Here is a 26,293-nt window from a genome sequence, read left to right as displayed (position 1 = left end):
AGAGGGCTGGCTCTGAGAAACTCCTTCAGGGCTTACTCCAAGAAAGCCCCTCCCAAACCCCCAAATACCTCTAATCAAGCATATTTTTAGTGAAGCATTACAAGACCTTGCTAAGATCTGTGAGGGCTCTGTTGTATTTTATTGGGTTGGGGTACTCACTCTCATAATGTCAAACCATCCAGATGTACACATGACACAGGTTTTCTGGGGAAGTGAGAGTCCTGAGGGCAGAGATCAGACTAGCTCATCTGGGTCAGGCTGGGGGGAACCACAATCAGAAGTCTGGGTTCTGGAGTTCCTCTTGTGACTCAGCAGGTTAGGAACCCAACACAGTGTCAGTGAGGATGTAGGTTCACTCCTTGGCCTCACTCAGTGGGTTAAGGATCCAGTATTGCTATGAGTTGTGGTGTGGATCACAGATGCAGTTCAGATCCCGCATTGCTGTGGCTGTGGCGTAGGCTGGCAGCTGATTTAACCCCTAGCCTGGGAACTTCCATATGCTTCAGGTGCAGCCCTAAAAAGACAAAATAGAAGAAGTGAGGTGTCAGAGGGAGTAAACTTAGATGAGTGTGACTATGTGGAAGCTGGTACAGGAGATGCCTGAGGCCACTGATTTGAAGGGAAGGAAGAGGGACAAAGAGGAAAGAGTGAGAAGGAGGGAATTAAAAAAAGAATTCAGAATGAAAGGGATAAAGGGCCCCAAACCAAAAAAGAGGCTTTACACTGTAGTCACGTGTGCAGTGTATGTGCACTCTATGTAGTACATTTGTATAGCAGCTATTTTTTTTAAGTTGTAATGAAGTATAGCTGATTTACAATGTTGATAAATTCTGCTGTACAACAAAGTGACCCAGTTCTGCTTTCTGGAGTGTACAGGCCAGCATCCCTCCTATTATTCTGGGATGGTGGATTTCTGGAAGGGGGGCAGCATCTCGATAATGCTGACATAATTAATTACATTGCTTAATCACTTAAGAGTGTTTAATTAGTGGCTTAGTTGCTCAGTCAATCTGCAGGCAATTTCTAAGCATGTATTAAATATAAGGTGCCCTGAAGGCTCTGGGGTATCTAAAGGCATCAAGTCTTCAGGTTTTGTACCTAAAGGAAGCAGCTGTTGCTCATGTTTCCTCCTGGTAATGGTGAATTGAATTCTTTGGCACGGGGGAAGGACAGAAGTAGAGCGAGCAACTGCCAGCAAGTCAGAGAGCCTGACTTTCCTGCTGGCTCAGCCGCCCCCTGGGGCACGTCGCCTAGAGGAAATTGCCTCCCCTTCCATCATTGATCTTCTGGTATCGACCATATACAACTATATCAAATTAGATCTTGCTTTTCCAGGCTGACATTTCCAAACTCAGGAATAATATGCTCAGACATTTATAAAGTCAACAATATGCAGAAATTACATTGATTGACATTGTTTGGCAGATCTTCAGGGAAAATCACCAAAAGAGCCCTGAAAATCCTGAGAGCCATGTAATGATTTCCCTCCCTGCTCAGAGGATACAAACTGTTTTATTTCTAGATACAAACTGTTGAACCACAAAGGACTCTGAACTTCTTCTTGTCACAAAGACACCCAGGAACATATGCCAGAGTCCCTTGTTTATGCTTTGTCCTTTGGAATCTCAAATGCAGCTGAAGAAAGTTGTGATGGGGTTGTACACCTGATCAGGGCTCACAACTGCATTTCACTGGAAATCTTGCCCTGAGGGAAGTCTATAGGACAGGCCTAATCACTGACCACCAGTGGGAGATTAAACGGGAGACAAGATGGATGTTTCCCAGATTCTCAGCTCAGTCATCATACCCTGACATGGAGAAGGAGGGTGGGCATGTCCCTTTGTACAGGGAGGCAGAGATGTTCTGTCTCTTGGTTTATTGTACAGGGCTCACTTGGATAAAACTTTTACTCTGAAGAGATATCACACTGTTCCATCCACCCTGTAAGTACCTCTATTACTTGCTATCAAAAAAACTAAAATATTTATTTAATTTATGGATTTCCTGTGCATAATGGATTTTTTTTTCTTGGAAAACTCCAGTCTCCTAAAATTACATTAGCATTACTTACAGCAGTCACCAATGCAAGTGACCAATGGGAAAAAAGGCACAACCTAAAGTCAAAAGTTATGTTTTATTTGGTAGACATACTGAGGACTTCAACCCAGAGGCAGCCTCTCAGATAGTTCTGAGGGAGAGTTCCAAAGAGGGAAGGGAGAAGCCAGAATGCATAGGAATTTTTGCAACAAAAACCAGGTAGTCAGAATATCAGAACACTACTGTTAATTAAAGAAAACCAAATATTTCAAGTTAATGAATTCAGCACTTTTCTACGTATGGGAATATGCAAGAGCCTGGGCTCCTCGAAATCATTCCTTTGATGTACATCTTATCTAGAACCTAGTGCCTGGCTTTCTCCACCCTGGGTCCCCTCAGGTGCACAGTCAGGGCAGCTACAGTAGCAAACGGCCTGATGGCTGAAGCACCCTTCGTTTACCGTTATGCCAGATGACATTCTTTGTTCACACAAGGACCACTGCTTTCCATCTTCAAGGACCCACTAGGCACTCCTTGGGAACACATATGACCAGTTCTGCCCACATGTTCCTCTAAAGCCAATCACCAATGCACAACAATCCTCAGCTCTTTCCATGTTGTCACTAGTATGTCTTTACCTTTTGCCTCTAGTGTCACTTTTTCTTTCCCCTTGCAGCTCACTTCTTTTCCCTGGACCAGAGGTATTGCTGTTAATACACAACTAAACTGCCTCCCTGGTCAGAATTTGAAATAACAATAGATTATTGTTTCAGTGGAACAGTCCCTTTATCCTCAGGGCTGCCCGACACTTCTCCTTTACTCTTACTGGCTCCTAAGCAAAGGAATGTTTTCCCCATGCAGAGTTGTTTTGTAGGATTTGCCATGGATTAATTCTTTCTTTTCTGATGCAACTTGTCAGAAACCAAGGATGAACAAAGAGGAATGTGAAGAAATAAGAGATAGACCCTGTTTGTCTTTGACATCCATTCCTATTCATTAGCCTACTTTCTTGATGCAGTGGTGACAAGGCATTGTTGTGGGTGGAAAGCTTGGAGCTGTCATGTTTGCTGCTGCTGTCTGCTTGGAGCTGGTACAGGATGAAGCCTATTGTTGAATTTTTGAGTGAGCACATGCTCATCCCTCACAGGCATCCTGAGTAGCTGGGGTGTTACTGAGCACAAAGGAACCTACAGGGCTTGGCTCCCTGGCATCCAGAGAGGAGGGTTTTCTCTCTGATTCAGTGGAACAAGCACTGTGGGCTCCAGTCCTAGCCTCTCATTCTCTCCCTATTTGATAAAAGAAGTATTTGCTGAGTCCTTTACAGGACCAGATCCATGTGAAATGTCTTAAAACCACCCACCTAGTTCCTGGAGACGTGCTGGGGAGTCACTGGCTGGCAATGATGTGTCCCCACTTCTAAAATGTCCCCAGACCACTTGCATCCATTGATCCCAAAGCGATGGCTGCTGCTCAAATTTCCCCTGGTCCTCTGATCCCTCTTCAGGTCTAACCTTGGCTAATTAGCCCTCAGGGACCACTAGTTTAACAGTCCCCTTCCTCAACTTGGTCCCAGCACGCTCCACCTGTCATAGACCGGTGACAATGGACATTACAACTGTGAGAACCCAGCCTCCAGCAAGGTCACCTCCAGCTCATAATGAAATTTAAGTTTTGTTGAATTGATATAATTTATGCCATTAATGGAAATATAATTGGAATTAAATTTATATTTAATTATATTTTAACATATTTATAAATATAATTTTGACATAATCTATTAATGTATTATCTATTATAAACACACTTTTAATAGATTTAATTATAATTACATAATTTTTAAAATAAAGACGATAAATACTCAAAAATTCATTTCATAATAATTTTAGTGCCTCTGACTCTTTTCTATGCTCTTGAGATTATTTCTGTGAACAGTAGAAGTATGCATATGATGGTGTCCTATGGCATATCTTTTCCCAACTCTGGATTCAGTGACATCACGTTAACTCTTTATAATCGGCCTTGGAGATATTTACACTAGAGAAATAGACAAATCCTACAACTCAGAGATGGGTTGACTATCTTGTGGGTGGCCTATATGAGGGGTCACCAATCTAAGGCAAGTGGGTCAAATCTGGCCTGCAAGCTAAGACTGAGTTTTACATTTTCCATGGGTTCTAAACAAAAAACAAAGAACATGCTACACAGACCTCATGTGGCCAACACTTAAAATATTTACTGCACCACTCTCTATAGAGTTTCCTCACTCCCTGATATAGACAAGTTTTGATAGACTGTGACCGTTGATGAATCCAGCTTGTCTCTTGTTTCTGTAAATAAGTTTACTTTGAACACTGCCAAGCCTATGCATCTAGGTTCAGTCTATGGCTGCTTTCCTGCTACAACGGCAAAGATGAATATATGCCACAGAGACTGAAGGGCCTGCCAAGCCTAAAATATTTATGCTCTAATGCTTAGTAAACACTCAGTGTCTGACACTTTGCTGACCCCTGGCTAGTCCAGAGAAGGTAAGGGGAGAAAAGTTAGTAATGCAGATTAAATTTCAAAATGTGTTGCGTCTCTAGTTATTCCAATGCACATAGCACAAAAATTTAGGAAACATTCTTCCAGTCTTTAGAAATTATTATCTGAATAAGCAAAGAACTCACTCAGGTCACTGATGAATGAGTAAAATTCCCATACATCTTGATTATTTTGTTTTCATAGCTTGCCTGTTAACATACCCAAAACATCAACCAGTATCAAGTTGGAACCACATATATTCGCAATCACGGGTTGGCTGTGGATATAAGAAGAAAGAAACAAAGCATTCTATGAGAATCAATTTGCTAAATAGGGTTTATGGTAAAGATTATTCATAAATTGTGTGCCATAGACATCCCTTATAAGGGTAAAATTTATCATAGTCCCATTATGTGTGCATATATACATATATATATATATGAGCATACACACATAAGCATGCACAAGAATATTCTTTTTTGTTCAGAAATCAGTTTTTAAATATTTACCAATATGTCATCCAGCTAATTAAGAGGGCCTGGTTAAAACTACTATGCAGAGAAACTCCAGTACTATTTGGACTTTTTGTTGTTGTTCCATTTTAAAAAGTTTTATTGTAGTATGGTTGATTCATAAGGTTGTGATAATTTCTGCTGTACAACATAGTGATTTAGTTATACAAATATACACATCCATTCTTTTTCAGATTCTTTTCCCACATAGAGTATCATAGTATATTGGGTAGAGTTCTCTGTGCTATACAGAAAGTCCTTGTTAGCCAGTTATTCCATAGACTTCAATGTGCATATGCCAATCCTACACCCCCAGTCCATCCCTCCCCATCCCCACCTGTCCCCTTTGGTAATAATAAGTTTGTTTTCAAAGTCTGTGAAGCTGTTTCTATTCTGCAATAAATTCATTTGTATCCTTTTTTAGATTCCACACGCAAGTTATATGATTTTTTTTTCACTGCCTAACTTCATTTAGTATGATCATCTCTAGGTCCATCTATGTTGCTGCAAATGGCATTATGTCATTATTTTTTACAGCTGAGTAACATTCCACTATATACATGTACCACTTTTTCAATAGAGAATAAAAAGTCCTACACAAATGTAAGGGATGAGTACAATAACTTAGTAAATAGCATTTTAATTTTTCATTGTTGAAATACAGTTGACATAATAATATTATGCTTGTTTTGGAGTGATTTAACATTTGCGTATATTATAAAATGGTCATGTGGTAAGTCTAGTAACAATCTGTTACCATACAAACTTAGTACAATATTATTGAGCATGTTCCCTATTCTGCATGTGGTTTATGTATAACTGGAGGTTTGTAATACTTAATCCTATTATTTAATTCACTCACATCTACCCCCTTTCTCTGGCAACTACTCCTTTGTTCTCTGTTTCTGAGTCTATTTCTGTTTTATTTTGTTTGTTTTGATTTTTAGATTCAACATATCAGTGAACCTGTACCATATTTGTCTTTCTCTGGTCTAACTTCTTTCACTTATCATAATACCATCTAGGATCCATCCCTTTTGTCACAAATGTCAAGATTGTTTTTTATGGCTGAGTAATATTCCATTGTAAATATATAACACATCTTTATCCATTCCTCTGTTGATGAACATTTAGGTTTATTCTATGTCTTGGCAATTATGAATAATGCTGCAAAAAACATCTGGCTCACATACCTTTTCAAGTTAGTGTTTTTATTTTCTTCAGAAAATACACAAGAATGGAATTACTGGATTGTATTTTTTGAGAAAACGCTGTACTGTCTTCCACATGGCTACACCAAGTTACATTTCCACCAATAATGCTTGAGTGTTTCCTTTTCTCCACATCCTCACCAACACTTGTTATTCCTTATCTTTTTGATGGTGACCTTTCTGACAAGTGTGAAGTGATATCTCATTGTGTTTTGATTTGCATTTCCCTAATGATTTGTGATGTTGAGCCTCTTTTTTGTATGCCTGCTGGCCATCTGCATGTCTTCTTTAGAAAAATGCCTATTGATACCTTCTGTCCATTTTTTAATTTGTTGTTTTCTGTTTTGATGTTGAGTTGTATGAAGTCTTGGTATATTTTGGATATTAACCCCTTACCAAATATATAGATTGCAAATATCTTCATTCAGGAAGCTGCCTTTTATCTTGTTCATAGTTTCCTTCCCTGTGTGAAAGCTTCTTAATTTGATGTGGTCCCATTTGTTTATCTTTGTTTTATTTGCCCTTGCCTGAGGAGACAGATCCAAAAAAAAAAAAATGTGTAGGCTGATGTCAAAAAGCATATTCTGTCCATTTTCTTCTAGTATATTTATGGATTGAGGTTTGCATATAAGTCTTTAACCTATGTTAAGTTTATTTTATGTGGTGTGAAAAATTAGCCCAGTTTGATTTTTTTGCATCAAGCTGCCCAATTTTCTCAACACAGTTTAAGGAAGAGGCTGTCTTTTCTCCATTGTATACTCTTGTTTCTTTTGTCCTAGATGAACTGACCACATGTTCTTTGGTTTATTTCTAGGCTCTCTATTCTTTTCCATTGATCTATGTGTCTGTTTTTGTGCCAGTACCACACTGTTTTGATGACTCTACCTTTGCAGTATAGTTTTAAATCAGGGAGTATATCTCCTGCCTTGTTATTCTGTCTCAGAATTGTTTAGGCTATTCTGGGTCTTATGTGTTTGCATACAAATTTTAGAATTATTTGCCCTAGTTCTGTGAAAAAATGCCTTTGGTATGTTCACAGGGATTGTATTGAATCTGTAGATTGCTTTGGGTGGTATGGTCATTTTAACAATATTAATTCCTCCAACCCAAGAACACAGTATATCTTTTCATCTTTTTGTGCATATTTAATTTCTTTCATGAGTGTCTTATACTCACACCTACAGTCTGTCTGTGGGATTTTTGTTTTGTTTTTTTCTTTTTGGTCATGTCTGCAGCATATGGAAGTTCCCAGGCCAGATATCGAACCTGAGCCACAGAAGTAACAATGTCATATCCTTAACCACTAGGCCATCAGGGAACTCCCTGTGTATACCTTTAGATATGAAGGGAGTGCCTTATAGGCAGCATATACATAGGTCTTATTTTTTTATTCATTCTTCCACTTTTTGTCTTTCAATGAAGGGTACAGTCCACTTACATTTAAAGTAAATATTGATAGCTATGTATTTATTTCCCTTTGGTTAATTGTTTGGGGGTTATTTTGTAGTTCTTCTCTGTTTCTTTCTTCAACTTATTCCGTCCCTTTGTGAATTGATGACTATCTTTAGGTTTAGGTTTGGATATCTCTCTCATTTTTTGTGTGTGCAAGTACCTATTATAGGTTTTTTGGTTTGTAATTTACATATATATGATTATTTTAAGTTGATGATCTCAATTTTGAATGCATTATAACCATTCTACAATTTTTACAATGCCTCCTCACATGTAATATTTATTGTGAATGTAAATTATTTGACTAATTTTATCTTTAAGCTTACTACTAGTTTTATAGGTCATTGATCTACTGTCTTTATGGTATGTTTATCTTTACCAATGGGATTTTTTCTTTTATAATTTTTATATTTACAGTCAGAGCCTCTTCTTTTCTGCTTAGCGAAGTCCATTTAATATTTCTTATAAAACCAGTTTTGTGGTACTGAACTCTTTTATCTTTTCCTTGACTGTAAAATTCTTTATCTCTCCTTCAAATTTGAATAATAACCTTGCCAGGCAGAGTAATCTTGTTGCAGGCTTCCTCCTTTCTATGTTAACTATATTATGCCACTTTCTTCGGGATTACAAAGTTTCTGCTGAAAAGTCAGCTTATAGTCTAACTGGAGTTCCCTTGTACATAGTTGCTTTTCTATTGCTGCTTTTATTTTTATTTTTATTTCTTGCTTTTTAGGGCCACACCCAGGGCATATGGAAGATCCCAGGCCAGGGGTCAAATTGCAGCTACAGCTGCCAGCCTACACAACAGCCACAGCAAGGCAGGATCTGAGCCATGTCTGTGATCTATGCCTCAGCTCACAGCAATGCCAGATCCCCAACCCACTGAGTGAGGCCAGGGATACAACCTGCATCCTCATATATACTAGTTGATTTCATTTCTGCTACACCACAACAGGAACTCTCTCTCTTGCTGCTTTTAAGGTTCTCTCTTTAATTTTTGCCAGTATAATTATAATGTCTTGGTGTAGACTTCTTTGCATTCATTTCCTTTAGGACTCTCTCCATTTTCTGGTTTTTATCTGTTGTTTCCCCAAGTTATGTAATTTTTCAGTTATGATTTCTTCAAATAATTCTCTCCCCCTTCCTTTCTCTCTTCTCATTATGGGACACCTACAATGCTAATGTTGGTAGGTTTGATACTGTCCCAGAGCTCTCTGGCATCATTCTCATTTGTCTTAATTCTTTTTTCTTTCTATTCAGTTTGTATGATTTTCACTTCTCTGCTTTCCAGTTCATTGATCCATTTCTCTGTCTCTAATATAGAGTTAGATCCCTTCCAGTGTTTTTTATTTTAGTTATTGTGCTCATAAGCTCCACTCATTTTTTTATATTTTTTAACTCTCTGTTGAAAATCTCATTGTGTTCAACCACTCTTCTCCTATGTCCTGTGGGTTCTGTTCAAGAAGGGGTCTCAATCATAGTTGCTGAGCTCAGGCCCATCTGATGGTGGCATGTCTGGCCCATGAATGACTTGGTCACTTAGGAGCCAAGTCATGGAGAGCTGAGGAAACTTCTGGGGAGAAGACACACACATCAAGTTGGGAGCTGGGATCCTCAAAAGGTGATGTGTGAAGGAGTTAGGAGGCCTCAGGCAGAATGCACACAAAGTCTAGGATGAAATGCCAATATCCAAAGGAACCTAGGAATAGCTACTCAATGATTAAGGAGGGAGAAGTGGTTACTTTAACTAAACTTTGCATTTTGAGATAATTATAGAGTCTATGTAGCTGTAGGGAATGGTATAGAAATATTCAACATGCCCCTGTTCCTATTCCCCTTAGTGGTAATGTCTTGCAAGATTATGGTACAAAATCAAGCAGGATATTAACACTGATACAGTCAAGATGCAAAACATTTTATCCCCATGAAAATCCCTTGTATTTCCTTTATAACTACATCCACTTACCCTTGATCTCATCCCCTCTTTTAACTCCTGGGAACTACTAATTTTTCTACTTTCTATAATTATTTTTTCCATTTTAAGAATGTCATATAAATAGGATCATACAATATGTAGCCTTTGCAAGTTGACTTTTCATGACTCAGTAAAATTCTCTGGATATTCATCAAGGTCATTGCATGTATCAATGGTTTGTTCCTTTTATTACTGAGCAGCATCTCACAGTTCATTTAACCATTCACCCATTAAGGACCTCTAAGTTATTTTTTAGCTATTATGAACAAAGTTGCTTTAAACACTCATGTACATGTTTTTGTGTGAACACAAATTTTCACGTCTCTGGGGTGGATGAAGAAAAGTGCAGCTGCTGAGTCATGGATGGTATTACAAGAAACTTCCAAACTATCTTCCAGAGTGGCTGTTCCATTGTACATTCTCAATAGTAATGTTTGAATGATCCAGTTTCTCTACATTCCCACTAGCGTTTGGTGTGTTCATCACATTTTTTTTCATTTAAGTCATTCTTATAGGTAAGTAATGATATCTACTTGTGGTCTTAATATGCATGTTTGTTGTTGACAAATGATGTTTAACCTTATATGACATCTATCTAACCTTTGAAATAAAAATGTCTCTTCATGTCAATTGTCCAGGTTGCTGAAAACTGGAAAAGTTTATATTATGGAATCTTTCTAAAGTCATTGCATGTGAATATCCAATAAACTCTATAAGTATAGTACATATGTTATCAATCTGTTCAAAACTCACAAATGTGGCACAGACCCACTTTCCCAGCAATAGCACAGTTATCAGCTGAATTTAAGTTTCTGACTAGTGTCTCTAAGTGCCATTTATTTTAATATCCAGTATAACATAATACTATGAAATATCTAAGACTGAGCCTGAAATGGTCCTTATGTAGAGATTGTGAAATATACTTTCACTCTTCTGATTTCATAACTTTTGCCATGTATTCCATGATGATTTTTATGGACCAACAAGAATCTTGTGTTTTCCAATTTCATTTCTGAACTCATTCCCCTACTACTTTCCTACACAAATTCTTCCTATTATGGCCCTTATCCATCCAGCCCTCTACCATAATTAGGATGGCAGACTGTGTTTTCAAAGAAGATATCACAGCAGTATTTCCAGTCCTACATTCCCATCTAGAACATTGCCATTCTCCACCAACATATTTCCCTTTGGACCATAGCATTACGACCACTTTGATGAGTAGATGGACAGAACTGTTACCACGTACCTTCCAAGGCCAGGTCATAAAAGGTGATGCAGCTGACACTTGGGTCTCTAAGGATGCCCTGTCTTAGAACTCAGTCATCACCTGGTGAAGAGGCACAAATAGCATGTAAGCACCCTCAGCAGCAGCCTATCTGAAGCCTTAGCCTACGGCAGCATTAATGATCAGACATGGGAACAAGTGAGCTTTTAGATAATTCCAGCTCCCCAGCTTTAAGTCTCTCAGTGGAGGCTGCAGATATGAGGAAGCAGAAGCAGCCATTGCTGATACGCTCTGCCTGAAACCCTGATCTAGGAAATCTGTAACACTTCGTTGTGAAGCCACTAAATTTTAGGGTAATTTTTTTAGGTATCTGTGGCAATTCTATTATTTTCTCACATACTATGAAAACTGGAGCACCATTTTCTAAAATATGTTTCACAGATTTTACATTAATTTTCAGTGGTGAAATAACTAGGGGTAGCGTGCAACATGAAGAAGATCTAATTTGAAGCATGTCTCAGTTGCCCTCAAATTTTAGACCATGGAAACATTCTCCCAACATTTTATCTTAATACTTCCATAAAATAAATTCTGGGAAATTCTTTTTTTTTTATTTTTAGGGTTGCACCCACAGCATATGGAAGTTCCCTGGGCTAAGGGTCAAATCCGAGCTGCAGCCACAGCAATGCTGGATCTGAGCCTCATCTACAAACTATACATACTGCAGCTTGTGACAATGTCAGATCCTTAACCCACTGAGCGAGGCCAGGGATCGAACCCCTGTCCTCAGGGACACTGTGTCGGGTTCTTGACCTGCTGAGACACAAAGGGAATCCCAGGAAACTCTTTAATTAGCTTTCCTCTCTCCCTGCCCAAAGTGAGGAAACTCTGGTCAAGAACAAAATGGAGTCATTAGAGACAGTAGAGGTGCATCTCTGTGTGAGAGAACTTATAGATTATATATTGACCTTGACAGGGACATTAGCTTTCAGCCTGTTTTTGACTCCTGTCTCTTACATGTTTTCATTTCCAGGTTTAAAGTAGTCTACTTCTTGAAATCTGATCTCAAGTGAGAACTGCAGAGAAGAAAGTGGAGCAGAAAGAGACTTAGACGAAATAGAAAAGAAGCTTACATGAGAGACACACCCCTCAAATTTCCCACCTATTCAGTCCAGGTAAACTTTAGCAAGAACAGACAGGAAATTACTAGTAAAAATCTATGTTGTAAGTCAGAGAGTGCATTTACCAATATTCCTTGGGCTGTATATTCCTCTGTAGAAACACTTTGTCATCGAGGCAATGGCAGGGGGCAAGGGGTGTAACATCAGCAAGGGAGGATGGAATCCAAGGGGAGGGAAGAAGATGGCAGGTCTGGCCTGGCAGGGGTAGATCCAGTTGCTCACCTAGGGTACCAGTTGTCCATAATAGCACCAAAGGACATGGCTATCTCCCTTCCCATCTCCCCTTGCCTGGAGAGTGTTCTCAGATATCTTCCTCTCATCAGCAATCATCACAAGATGTTCACAAAGTCCTAACTTCTGGGAGGTTCTGTGGATAAGTAAAACTCAGGCTCTATCCTTGAGAAAGTTACCAAGCAAGTGTGGTAGACCTTTTACAAAAATGGCCTTTATTATCATTATGATTATCAATATGATGCAACTCCCGCCTTCTGTGTCTGGCATGTCTTGAGTCTTTCTTCAATGTGGCAGAAATGACACTGTAGACTTTCAAACCCCAGCTTCAGTAGGTCTTGGGGGCTACTGTTCTCGTTCCTGGAACCCCATCAGTTGCAGTGTAAATAAGCCCAGGCTAGCAGGTTGAATGGGGGTGGGGGGTGGGGACAGGAGCCAGTTCTTCTGTCTCCCAACCAACAGCCACATAGGAAGGCCATCTCCAAATCAGCCAGACCCCAGGCTGTACACTAACTGCAGACCCACAGCTGTGCCCACCCTATAGCTTTGGTAATAGAACCACCCCACTGAATCTTGGATTCAAAATCAATAATAAATGACTGTGGTTTTAAGCCACTACCTTTTGAGGTGATGGCTTAAGCAGTGCGTGTTAGCTGATCCAAGGGGAAAGAAGTGTAAACAGATCAGATAAGGGCAGTTTGAGAGGTAAGCTCAGGATCCCTGCAGCACCAAGTAGGCTAACTAATCCATCCTATGTAGATAAATCTCAAGGAACACTTAGCAGTAACCTAGTGGTGAGTGTATCACCAGCAGAGTAGACGTGGCATCAGAAACACACAGCTACACAAGAAGAGCTAAACATGTACAAGGAAACAAAAGCAGGAGCTTTCAACACACGGAGTTTTCAGGATATCAAGCTTCAAGGGAAGCAGAGGGTCTCCCTGATAAGAAGCCTGCACCCTGCGAGGCCCACACCAGCCCCCACCCCCTGAGGCTGACCTCTGCTCTCTATTCATAACTGTTGCTCACTGCCCTGGCTTTCCTGGCTCCTTGTTATCTTCCTTATCTCTTCCTCCTTCTGGGGGGTTGGCAGTGGGCCCACCTTGTACATGTGTCAGCTGTCAGACCGCTTTCTCATCCAAGGATCCCAGATCTGTTTCCATCTCTGTAACATCTCAGAATTGCAATGACAGCAGTTAATAAAAGAACTGTTAATTCACCTCAACCATACATGCCAGCATCAGTTCTTTGTAAGACAGCGTGGTCTCTGCTTTCATGCACATGGTGGGATAAAGAGATCAGAAACCAGGTCTGGGGCCCTGGGGTCTCAAGCTTCAGCTTCTGGTGGGCATATGGCTGTGTGTCCAAAACAAACCCAAGCAGCCCTGCTTCCTGGACAGGGGAGCTGGACCTACTGAAACACTGAAAATGCCAGCTCACTCAGCAGTCCTACATTCAGGTTCTGGGCCTGTAACTTTGGAACATTCCAAATGTGCAGAAATTTCCTGCTTCTCATAGCTTCAGCTTCTACACTTATAAAATAGGGGTATAAGTAATTTTATGTCATGGCAATTAATTTTAATTGAAGTAGCCATAGGAGTAGCAGCAACCTTCCTGGACAGCATAACCCTGGAGTCTGAATGTCCTGGATTCAAATCCTGTCTGCCTCACCTAGTAGCTGTGTGACTTTGGGAAACTTACTCAACCTGACTGAGCTTTTCTTAGTCTGTAAAATTATGAGAAAAGCATTTTAAAAGTTATTGGAACAGAAAGGGACATAAATGACATAACTGGTGAAATCCAAATAAAGTCTGCAGTTTGGTTACTATCAAATATTAATTATTCAATTTATTTTAAAAAAAACAATGTACAGCATTTTTGTTCATTATAACTCTAGATAACCAACAAATAAATATTATATATCATGTACACATAAAAAAAGGTATTGAGAGTGAGATCTGTGGAATTAGTAGCTGGTACACAAAGAGCACTCAATAAACATGAGTTATTACTTTATGATGTCAAACATTCATAATTTTATAAATATATAGATTCTATCATTGCCTCCCCCCAAAGCTAATGAGACATGTGACATAGGTTTTATGCACCAATTCTGTGTTAGGGACCAGGCACAGGAAGCTTAAGGCCTTACTTGAGGGGCAGAGATACAGGCCCACCCAGCAATGCTTGAGTCCTTACTTTCTGGAAGCTGAGGATCTTTGCGACACCGAGTCAAGCATAGCCAGGGTTACCCTGAACACATGCATCACAGACCCCTATTTCAGGCTTCTCAGTGTTCAAGGGCAGGGGGACACTAACATGTAGGGAAAGGAGCAATCAGTACCATGATGGGTATGTGGTTCCCGCCGTGCATGGCAACGACCCAGCACCCTTTCGGGGGAGGGTCTAGTCATTCAGTGCTGCCTGGGGAACTGGGCCAGGCCCATAAAATCTAATCACTTATTCAGTGCTCACACCTATCTCTCAACAGTACTACTTTAACTATGGTCTACAAGCCAAGAATTTGGGAAATAGCAGTTTGACTTAGGACAGTGCCCTGCCTGTGATTTGCTGTTGTCTGACACAAGCTAGTAAGCTAGCCTCTCACTGATTTGCAGATGCTGGCAGAAGATAGGGATCATACATCAGAGACAAAGACCCTTAGGACTCCCAGTCCAATGAGCAGCACCATTTAAATGGTTCCTCCTCACCCTGGTTCCACCACAGGCTCAGGTGCGGAGTGCATACAGGGCTCGCCTCATGGATGAAGAACACTGAGCTTGGGAAGTCCACCAGCTTATAAGAAGCAGCACGCAGATCTGCTTTGTCTCTCCCAGAGAGCTGGCTTCATCCCTTAGGGTCACTGGCAGAAAACATTCCTTGGGGAGGACTGGGGAGGGAGGCGTCTGTACTCTACATTGCAGGCCTGCTCCACTAGGAGGTTCAGGGAGGTTGACTGCCTCTCCCAGAGGCCCCGAGCTAAGACATGATTAATGCTCTTTAGATTTAAGTTCTATTTGTTCCAACATAAGATGCGACCTGCTCACCCTGCCTCCTGGTCACTATTGGGGATTTCCTGACCTCATCCTGTGCTAGTGAAACTTACACCATTGTGATTCGTTTAAGGGGCCTAGATTCATTACCTGGTATTTTTTAAAAACTGCATATAATATTTCGAGTACCCATAGAAGATGCACTGCTCTAGAGAAAAATGAGAAATGTATTAACATTCACAGAAAAACACAACTGAAACTTCCTAGCCAATATTTATATTTTTAATATAAAATTCTTAACATGATCTGCTTTGAGAAAGTCTACTTCAAGTGGTGCTCATATAAAGATAATGATGGTTAAGAATGTGTTGTTTTGAAGTTCCTGTCGTGGCTCAGCAGTTAATGAACCTGACTAGCATTCAGGAGGATGCGGGTTCAACCCCTGGCCTCACTCAGTGGGTTAAGGATCTGGTGTTGCCGTGAGCTGTGATGTAGATCGCAGGTATGACTCAGATCCTTCATTGTTGTGGCTGTGGTGCAGGCCGGCTTTTACAGGTCCCATTGGACCCCTAGCCTGGGAACCTCCAAGTGCTGTGGGTGCAGCCCCAAAAGACAAAAAGACAAAAAAAATAAAGATAAAAAGAATGTATTGTTTTATGGACTCAAAGATTTTGAAACCAAATTCATGATTACTAAAGCAGAAATGTGGGGAGGAGGGATAAATTAGGGGATTGGGATTGACATATCCACACTACTAAATATAAAACAGAAAGGTAGGAAGGCCCTATTGTTTATCACAGGGTAATCTACTCAATACTGTTATAACCTGGATGGGAAAAGAATCTGAAAAGGAACAGATAAATGTATATGTAAAACTAATTTACTTTGTTGTACACTTGAAAGTAATATATATATATATATATTTTTTTTTTTTTTGCTTTTCTGGGCCACACCCGCAGCATATGGAGGTTCTCAGGTCAGGGGTCAAATTGGAGCTGCAGCTGCCAGCCTACACCACAGCCACAGCAACACAGGATCCAAGCCGTGAATGTGATCTTCACCACAGCTCACGGCAACGCCAGACCCTTAACCAACTGAGCAAGGCCAGGGATCAAACCCGCATCCTCATGGATACTAATCAGTTTTATTACTGCTGAGCCCCATGGGAACGCCAAACTAACAACTTTTTAAGTCAACTGTACTCCAATAAAATCTGTTTGAAAAAAAGAAAAAAATATATATTATTTCCAACACAATGTCATCCTTATTTTATATGAGATGCAGAGGCAACTTACATGCCCTGAACCAGAAATTTTACCTGCAGGAAAACGTATGTGTTTATTTTTCTCTCGTCACCTCTACATTTCCCTCTTCCTCATCATCCCACGGCCAGTATTGTCCCACAGGAGAAGCCAGTCCTTCACTGTCATCAGCTTCCACAACTCGATCTTCCCAACATGGAAGATCCTTTTCCCCATAGTGTCAGCATCAAGCCTAATGATACCCAGAAATAACCAATCTTCTAGGCTTCCCATCTCCATCTTTTCCAGGTGCCCAAGGAGTTTCATGGGAGACAGCAGCCTAAAAATATATCTGCTAAAATAACAAGGGAAATAAATGAGCCTAGGCAAAATTTAGCTAAAATTGAGCAATGTTTATAGCAATTAGAGGATTCTTCTCCTATTAAGCAAAATGCAGATCATCAAACAAGTGATGATGTCATGAAGGGAAAATCAAAACTACAATGAGGTACCACCTCACACAAGTCAGAATGGCCGTCATCTAAACATCTACAAATAACAAATGCCAGGGAGGGTACAAAGAAAAGGGAACTCTCCAACACTATTGGTGGGAATGTAAGTTGAGAGAGGCAGTATGGAAAACAACACGGAGGTTCCTTTTAAAAAACTAAATATAGAACTACTGTATGATCCAGCAATACCACTTCTGGGCATATATATAGACAAAACCATAATTTGAAAATATACATGCACCCCAATGTTCATTTCAGCACTATTTACAATAGCCAAGATATGGAAACAACCTAAAAGTCCATTGACAGAGGAATGAATATATAGTGGAATATTACTCAGCCACAAAAAGGAGTGAAATAATGCCACTTGCAACAACATGGATGGACCTAGAAATTATCATACTGAGCGAACTAAATCAAACAGAGAAAGACAAACATCATGTGATATCACTTACATGTAGAATCTAATAAAAATGATACAAACTAATTTACAAAACAAAAACAGACTCAAAGATTTTAAAACCAAACTTATGGTTACCAAAACTTGGGGAGGGATAAATTAGGAGGTGGAGATTAACATATACACAGTACTATATATAAAATAAATAAGTGACAAGGACCTGCTGTATAGCAGAGGGAAAGCTACTTAATACTCTGTAATAACCTAGATGGGAAAACAATCTGAAACATAATGGATATGTGTCCAAATATAACTGAATCTGACACAAATTGTGAATTAATTGTACTGCAATAAAAAATTTTTAAAAGAAAAAAGAGAAAAAAAAATGTTTTCATGAAGAAGTATATTCTTGACTGAGAAGAGTCCCTAAATGCCGCTGAAGTGAACACCTGTCATTGCCATAGACAATGGGGACCAGGGGAGCACAACCCACTGCTCATACCACACACCCACAAAGGTTTCCACTGCAAGGACTCTTTCCATCAGAAAAGGTGTCAGTTTTTAGATTGAAACTTACTAGAAAAAGAAAGCAAGATCCACCCTAAAGGCAACTTTTGGGGACAAATTTATTCCTTAAAGCAGGTGTTCATTGCCAATTAAAATTGTTGGCATATTTATCTGGTATAAGCCTCACTTCATGGACCAGTATAAAAAAATCCAGACTACTTACATTTCCTATAGAAATTATTTCATCTCTGGGAATAAATTCAAACATTCTGGCTTTTCTTTGCTTAGCTCCTTGAGGGAGGGGAGAGAATATTTTTTCAATTTTGTCCCTAGAATATATTTCAGTGCCTAAGACATTTGTTGAGTGAATGAATAAATGAATGAGTGAATGAATGAATGGCAGATTTCAAGAGCAACTTCCTATTGGAGGTAAACATTGGAAACAAAGTCACAGATGCGTGAATCTGCCTCCTACCACTGTATGGAGCCCTGGGGGTCTCCTGTGGTCTTATATCACAAATTTCCTACACATCTAAAATTGGGGGCCTAGGAAGACCTCCAGCAGGACACCTGTTGTGTAGGAAAGGCTATGTCCTGAGAAGCTTAGCTGCTCTTCACATGCCACAACAACTGTTTTCAGAAAGGTGAAGAGACAGGACATGTTCCTTGACCCAGGATTTCTTCCAGTTTCCCCGGAGAAATGAGACAGCAAAGGCATAGTAAAACACTGAAAAAGTTTGCTATTAAAAAAAATATATATCAAGGTCCTTAAAAGTACTGCTTGAGAGCCAAAGGAACACTCCAGTATTGCTTGGGCCTTGAGAAGACTTCAGAGAGGCAGTCACCACTCATCTGGGCCTTCACAGGTAACTGTGATACCAGCAGAATGTGCAAAGAAAGGACACTCACACCTGGAATTGGAGGAACTAAGCTCCAGATCCCGCTTTGCCCTTTAGGGGCAAGTTGAATAGTCCAGGGCTAGACCCATACTTTGTAGTCCTCAGATATAGACTATTTTAATGCGTCATCTGTAAGTAAAAAAAAATGGAAATACGAAACAAAGTTTAAGTGTGATTATTAAGAATGGAAAAAAGAAATCATAACATATCCCTGGAGATTTGGGTCTCTTTTTCTTCTTGAGATAGTAGAAATGCTCAGATAGAAATATTCCTGGTGGTGGTCTGGCTTCGTCTCCATATTTGGAACAATTATAATTCCCAGAAACTCCCAGCATTCATAGCACTGTGGATAAGACCACAAAAGCCTAAGCTTCATGGGGAATTTGCCTTTTCAAACCTCCTAAATTCCTCATACATATACATATTTTTGTTAACACCCATAGCATGAGGAAGTTCCTGGGCCAGGGATTGAATCCTCATCACAACAGTGATGACAACGTCAAATCCTTAAACACTAGGCCACCATGGAGGTCCCTCTGATATTCCTATATGTAGAATAAGTTAAGAGTAAATCTCGCAGCCCTGGGCTCTACAAGAATTAAATGACAGACTGTATATGAAATTACTTTGGATAGTTGAGGTTTTGTGAAGATTAAGTGCATGTGTGCAGTGTTCCGTGTAGGGCACAGCACACACGCAGGCCCGGGAACTATAACTGACATGAAAAAAAGTTTGTGGTGAAAGATGGGGTGTGTGCTGGCTGGAAAACAGCAGTGAGAGGACATCAGAAGAATGAGCTGTGCCCTAAGAGCCAGTGAAGTAGGGGTAATGGAGAAATCAATACCTAAAGCATATGGCATAATTAAAGGAATGTTTTGAAAAGTGAACCTAGGATATAATTATGGCATATAGTTATCAGGCATTGGCATTTTAGCTCAAATATGCAAATATAAAAGTTGTATCTGGAGTTTCCATCGTGGTTCAGCATCCATGAGGATGCGGGTTCAATCCCTGGCCTCGCTCAGTGGGTTAAAGATCCGGTGTTGCCAGTGAGCTATGGTATAGTTCACATATGTGGCATTGCTGTGACTCTGGCATAGGCCAGCTACTACAGCTCCAATTCAGCCCCTAGCCTGGGAACCTCCATATGCCTCAGGTACAGCCCTAAAGAGACAAAAAAAGTTTTTTCTGACCTTGTAACTGGAGAACAAGTCCTTGTAAGATGGGGGATTGGACATGGAGGTTTTGACAAGAGGTAAGAAGCGATCAGAGATGGGACTTCCAATTGTGGCTCAGTAGGTTAAGGAACCAATGTAGTCTCCACGAGCAGACGGATTCGATCCCTGGCCTAGCTCAGTGCATTAAGGATTTGGCATTGCCTCAAGCTGCAGTGTAGGTTGTCAATATGGCTTGGATCCCATGTTGCTGTGGCTGTGCTGTAGGCTGGCAGCTGCAGCTCAGATTCAACCTCTGGCCCAGGAAATTCAATATGATGTAGGTATGTTGTTCAAAAGAAAAAAAGATCACAGAAAATGCTGAAAATTGAAAGGATAGGCTTGTTGTAATTCTATGCAGAACCCTACTCCTGAAGGGCACTGGATGAGAAAAGAGCAGAGCACCTATTGGAAGGAGACAAAGGGAAGGCAGGCTAATAGGCCTCAGGCCAAAAGGAAGGACTGCAGAATCCTTGGCAGTAACTTCCTGTTGGCCACCACTTAGCAGGTGGTTGATCTTGGCAAGTTGTTTACCTTCCTAAGCATCAAAGCATTAGTTTTCAAATGTGTAAAGTGGATATATGCTAATACTTGCTCTCAAGTCTTTCTTTCATTTATTGATGTATTTTTTGAGAAAGAAACACTGAGAAAAGGTCCAGATTTAAAGGCTTGAGAGGCAGATCCTCTAGTGATTACTTTGTTCGTCGTGGTCTGTGTTCTGTTTTGGAGGGTAAGAGGAGGAAAGCATGACCAAGCTTGTTTTGGTTTTGTGTTTATTTGCGTGTCTGTCTAAGTATAGACACAGCCTCTGCTCTCTTTCACTGACCAAAGAAATTGTCCAAATAGAATTCATGGCCTTGCCCATCCCCTCCCAAACAATGAGATTTGTTGTCTCTGATTCTCCGGTTAGTCTGGGTAAATATTGTATTTTTCATAGGCAAACAGAGCCTGATTCTGAAGGATGTCTCTAAGATCACGTCTACGCTTTTCATCATATTTCTGCATAGATTCTTAACAGACATTGGAATAGAACATCAAAGTATGTTCAGTGAGACAATCAAGCAAACGTCTTTTTAAAAAATGCCTCTTTGGTACTATCATAAGTTCCCACCCCTGCCACTCAGACCCTCAGGTCTCACTGAAAATACAGGCAAGTCCCCAACAATCACATATTCATATAGGACTGCTACCAAAACTTTTTCCTTCAGCAAATCAATTTTAGCCAATTTTTCCCCCAAAGACTCTGGAGCGAGAGTTCCAGTTGCAGAAGTGAACTGCATCTCAGGGAACAGCAGCAGGTGGGAGGTGCCCAGTCTCAGAGGGTCCACATCCTCTGCCAGCTCTACTCATCTCCACTGCAGACACCACCTCGCCTTCTCTCAAAATCCCAAAGCTAGAGTGGAATGCGTTTTACCTCAAGGCTTTGACAGATCATTTAGGAGTTTCTATTTGTGGATGCTTTTCCTCTTCTTTTAAAAGACTTAAATTCTAAGAAAATGGCATGTGCTTCATGACAAAGGGGAGTTGAGCCTATCAGGAAAAGTGTAAGGAAATGTGCTCCTCTCCATCCCCCAAGGGGCAATACAAATAGGAGTTCAAACTTTGCAAAGGAGATAGAGGGCTTTGGGGGAGAGGAAGTTGGTTTTACTCAGGTTACTTTTTTTGTTTGTTTGTTTGGTTTTTTTTGCATTTTCAGTTTTGATTTTTTTTCTTTTTGGCTGTGAAGGCAAATTGCTTTGTGAAGGTATTAGAAGTGACCTTTTGACAGCCAGATGAGACTGAAGTAAAATTTCCATTTTAGTCAAACTGACTTCACACTCTGTGCAATTTTCTTCATCCCACAGTTTAAATTCAAGGCTTCTCTGGTGATATCACACTCAATCAGAGCCGACAGGTTATTTCTATTAAAGTTTGGGGTTGAATGGAGACTAACTAGAATTGTGCTTCTATTGCAAATATTTCATTCTAGTGGCAGGATGCAGTACCTTGGACAGAGCTAAGAAGTTAGAATTTCAAGGGCTGCTGAAATTGAAAAACAGCTTGTTAGGGTAATTTGGATTATTTAAGGAAAATCACTGTTTATTTTGGTGCCCCCCCACACCCCCATAACAGGGCTCCTTTGTTTATTAGTCCGCCTGCGCTCTCCTCAGCACCTTAATCCTTCCTCTTTCAGGAGATCTGGTCCTTTATACCAGGAAGGCAGAGCCACAAGGATAGAGGCAGTCCACCTGGTCTCTGTGCAGAACAAGAATCCATTTTATTGGCTAATCTCTGAGGGGAGGGGAAAACATACACAGCTCAGCTTTCCAGACTTCAATTACCATTTCAAACCTGTTCTGTTTGGTCCAAGAGTAATCAAAGCTAATTTCCTACAATTACATGGGCTTATGTGAAGGCCAGGACCTGCTGCTTGGTGGATATTTTGAATTCAGGGGAAGAGAAAATATAACAGTTAATGAGGCACATGTACATGTGTATAACAACCGCTGTTTCTTTTGGAAGAGAGACAAATAAGCTCTACTAAAATTTAAAATCCTTTTAAAAAAAGCATTTGTTTGTCAGGGATACCGAAGATTTTGCAGAGGTCTAAACTTTAAAAACAAATCAAAAAGCCCCCCTAAAGTGTATTTGCCAATATGAGCAAAATAAGGCAATCATTCCTTTAAGCACCCATCAATAACTTTAGACACATTTAGCACTTTGCTCAGTACTGTGGCCAATACAAATGTTAGGAGATGAAAATATTTAATTTGGACCTATTCCAGTGCATATGGCCTCCACAGGTCAGATATTAAAACAGGAGGAGGAGTTCCCATCGTGGCGCAGTGGTTAACGAATCCGACTAGGAACCATGAGGTTGCGGGTTCGGTCCCTGCCCTTGCTCAGTGGGTTAACGATCCGGCGTTGCCGTGAGCTGTGGTGTAGGTTGCAGACGCGGCTCGGATCCCGCGTTGCTGTGGCTCTGGCGTAGGCCAGTGGCTACAGCTCCGATTCAACCCCTAGCCTGGGAACCTCCATATGCCGCGGCAGCGGCCCAAGAAATAGCAACAACAACAACAACAAAAAAAAAAAAACAGGAGGAGATGCAATTTCAAAGCTGAAAAGGATCCTTCCTGGGTCAGTTAACAGTTCATGGTACATCATAGGTTCTTTAGACCCTAAGTTTAGGGACATGCGTTCTTGCTCTGGCCCTGCCCCCATTTAGCTACACAATGTGACCTCACCAGACAATTTCTCTACCTATAAAACTGGGTTGTAGAGAGTGAGCTAATTCTATAAGAATGTCTGTTCATAACATTTAGATGTTTCTAGCAGAGAAAAACACTGTGAATAGTTTAAAGGATGCTCAGTCTTCACAAAGGAATATTAAGTATCTACTGTAGGCCAAGGGTAGTGCAGGTGCAGGAGTGGAAAGTAAGCAAAGCAGGCCTGGGTTCCGATAATACTGATAAAAATGTTTAGGCAACTCATATCCCAATGAGGGACTGAGAAATTAGACAAATCAGCATGCAAAAGAAAGCAGAGTAGCAACTTGAGTATGTGCTGAAAGAATATTAACATAGTACTAGGAAGAGATCAAAAGATTCACTTAAGAAATATTATTCTCAAGATACATGCATCTTTTTGTTCCTTGCAGAACTATTCACAATAGCCAAGACATGGAAGGGACCTAAATATCCATCAACAGATGAATGGATTAAGAAGATGTGGTACATATATGCAATGGAATACTACTCAGCCATAAAAAAGAATGAAATAATGCCATTTGCAGCTACATGGATGGACCTAGAGGCCATCATACTGAGTGAGGTTGGTCAGAAAGAGAAAGACAAAAACCATGTGATATCACTTATAAGTAGAATCTAAAATGTGGCACAGATGAACCTATCTACAAAACAGAACTAGACTCACAGACATAGAGAACAGACTTGTGGGTTGCCAAGAGGGGGGGGAGAAGGAGTGGGATGGACTGGGAGTTTGGGATTGGTAGATGAAAACTATTACATTTAGAATGGGTAAACAATGAGGTCCTACAGCACAGGGAACTATATCCAGTCTCTTGTGATAGACTTTGACAGAAGACAGTATGAGGAAGGGAATGTATGTGTGTGTATGACTGGGTCACTTTGCTGTACAGCAGAGGTTGACACAACTTTGTAAATCAGCTCTAATTTTTAAAATTTTTTTAAAAATAAAAAAATAAATATTATTCTCAATGTTATAATGCTGATAAAATGTTTAGGATTTATTAAATACTTTATATCATACACATTGTTAAGCATTTTACATTTGTAATTTCATTCAATCTTTAAATTAAAGCTTGAGGTAAATGTAATTATTAAACTCATGAAATCAGATGAGGAAACTGAGTTGGCTTGTATTAAGTAACATACCTAGTTAGGAAGTGGTAAATACAGAATTTGAACATGTCTCTCCTCAAAGTCAAACTTTATTTTAATAATAATTGGTTTTTTTCTGCCCTGTATTGAAAATATTGTTTTATCTATTTTTCCTTTTCCCCTACAGTAATACAAAAAAATTACATATTTTGTTCCTATCCCTAAACATTATTAAGGCATCACTTACAAACAAGAAGCATCAATTTTAATAGTGAGGTTTGATGAATTTTGGCACACCTGTGTAACAATCACCATAATCAAGATATAAAACATTTTCATCGCCCCTAAAAAAATAGCCTTATGAATTTTCTCAGTCAATCCTACTCTCCCCCAGCACCAAGCAAACACATAACTGCATTTTGTAATTGAAAATCAGATTTGGATTTTCTAAGGACTCATATAAACAGAATTACACTGTACATACCTTTTATATCAGCTTCATTCCCTCAGCATGTCTATAAAATTCATCCAAGTTGTTGAGTGATTTGGGGAGTTTATCCTCTATGATTGCTGAGGAATATTCATTGTATGGAATCACTACAATTTGTTTATCTATTCATCTGCTGATGATCAGTTGGATTGCCTCCTTGCCTCTATAACTGCATGTGCATGACCACAGCACAGGACCCTGTGGCTGACCCCACCACTCCACCATGGCCCTGCAGCCACACAAGCTACAACAATAGCCCAAGCCCACATCTGCTCAGGCAGCCTCCCAACAGCCTCATTCCGGTCACCAGCCAGTGTTCTGCAAGCACACAGTTAACCCCTGTATGATGCACTTACTTCCTGGAAGCCCTGACCTCTGTCACTGGTCTGCAGTGCTGTGTGCAGGCCTAGAGCTAAAGCCTACATCCAGGCAAGTGCACACTTACAGCCAAAGCTCAACAGCTCCCCACGGGCTCAGATCCAGGCCAACTCCTGCCACTGACCTACTCCCCTGGATGCACACATGGCTGGCCACTGCAGCCACACACCTGCATGCTGTCTGCCTCAACTTCTGTCATGGCTTCCACTGGTGCACAGTCACAACTAACTTCTCCAGCCATAGGTGTGCACACTGACATCCAGGGCCACCACCACTGCTTATACATTGCAAGCTGGTCCTGACCCTCACTGCACTCCCACACTGCTGTTCATACTTGCTTATAGCCCCTGAAGCCATACACTGCTGGCCATACATCCTACCACACACACTCAGGGGCCATGTTTGCACCTGTAGGTAGATGCACAGGTGAGTGCTGACAGCCCAGGCCCCCATCATTGCTTGAGGAACAAACTTGCTCTGACACCCATCCTGAAAACCCACTGCCATAAATGTGTCCGTGGCTATTTCCTGCAGCCACACAAGTAAATGCTGACAGCCCAGGTTCACTCAGCTGTTCATGCACCAAGAGCCCCAGGCCCTGCCACAACTTGGTGTGACTGCAGCAGCTCCTGTCAACATCCAGGCACCTGCAACCATCCCCACAGGTGAGCAAATATACACTGTGGTCTCTAGACACCACTACCACCTACCCTGGCCCCACCCACTGGACCTGGAGATGCAAATGAGGACCACAACAGCCCTTGAAACAACCACAAACAACCACTGCCACCAGAGATTATGCATTTGTTGAAATCATGACTCTAACTGCTTTAGCCAACAAGACATCACATCCCCTGAACCAGAAGACACAACACCCCCTACGCTTGGTACCCAGTACTACCAGACCCAGGGTCATAGCACCCCTCACCATGTTTCCCCAGCAGCAAAGATCTTTCCTAAAGAAAGCTCATA

This window comes from Phacochoerus africanus, chromosome 3 (genome assembly GCF_016906955.1).
Source record: "Phacochoerus africanus isolate WHEZ1 chromosome 3, ROS_Pafr_v1, whole genome shotgun sequence".
NCBI classification, from domain to species: Eukaryota; Metazoa; Chordata; class Mammalia; order Artiodactyla; family Suidae; genus Phacochoerus; species Phacochoerus africanus.
Note: the sequence above shows the minus strand (reverse complement) of the source record.